The sequence below is a fragment of the Pygoscelis adeliae genome, unplaced genomic scaffold (assembly GCF_000699105.1).
Source record: "Pygoscelis adeliae isolate BGI_AS28 unplaced genomic scaffold, ASM69910v1 Scaffold311, whole genome shotgun sequence".
Taxonomy (NCBI): Eukaryota; Metazoa; Chordata; class Aves; order Sphenisciformes; family Spheniscidae; genus Pygoscelis; species Pygoscelis adeliae.
The window spans coordinates 954,658-955,907 of NW_008824118.1; positions in this window are offsets into that span (position 1 = coordinate 954,658).

Consider the following 1,250-nt stretch of genomic DNA (forward strand, 5'->3'; position numbering starts at 1 on the left):
CAGGAGGCACTGCTCGGGTAAGTACAGAGCTGGAGGTGGTGAGAAAGAGGGGGTTTGGGTTAGGAGGAGCAGTGTGAGCTCTGCGTGATGCAGCCCTGTTGGGAGGAGCATGGGGAGATGCTGCTGGATGGAGCCTCCAGACGAGCTGGAAGAGCCCAGGGATGGTGCTGCCACCCCTGTCTTACTGCCAAACAGGGAAAGCTCCAGGCCAGGGTGCCGCATGCTTTATGCCTGGACTTACCTTGATCCTGCCAGAAACGTTTTTTGGGTTTTTTTGTTGGTGCTGGAGAACCGAAAGGCTGAGGTTGCCCTGTGCTGGCAGGGAGCGTGGCTCTGGTCGTGAGACGGGAGAGCGATGGGGAACGAGGCAGGACTATGCTTTATCCTCAGCCACAGAGATGCTGCTGTGCCCGGGTGTGGTACACTTATGTCAGTGACTTCATGGTGATGCACTTCCACCAGGACTGTCCAAAGCCTTTCATAACAGCAAAGCATCTGGAACAACTTGCCTTCCACCTAACACGCAGCTTTGTTTTCCAGTGCAGGGGAAGGAGCAAACAGAATGTGTTTAGCGAGTCCTGGTCCTTGCTGCAGGTTGCTACAGAAAACCTATCCTCAATTTTGGTGGGTTAAAAAAAATAAAGCTTTCAACTGCTACTGAACAAAATGCAAATAGGCTGAAACTACAGAAACTAACATCCTTCTTTCTTCAGTCTGTCAGCTACTTGTGTAGCTAACTCCTGTAACTGGGCCCATGAGGCTTGGGGGTATTTTCTGAAGTGCGGCTTCCGACGGGGAAACCCCGTTTTTATTAAAAAGGACAACTTGCAGAGTTCCTGGTTAGAGAAATCCTAACAATGTGACTGCGTGCTCAGAAACCTGACGATGCAAGAGAACTTCCAGTGAACTGTGAAAAAAAATAAAAATGAAAAATCAGTTTTGAACGGTCAGATGGGGTTACTCCAAAGACATCTGTGCTCTCTCGCTTTTTGAAGTCGGGCAGCGAAGGAAAGCCCCGGGGCTGGAAAAGGCTTTTGGAGTGTTTTTTTTTTCCAGCAACTGTGAGCCGCACTAAAGGGATTTAGGAGCAGAGCAGAGTACGGCATGTCCTGGCCCCCGCGGGCTTTGGACGTGTCCTTCCCCAGCGCCGCTGCTCTGGGTCGCGTTTTTCACTCTGTTGCTTTGCTAATCCTGAAATAATTCCCCCTTTTTTCCCCCCTAATCTTTCTGAGGAGCACGTGGTGTACTCC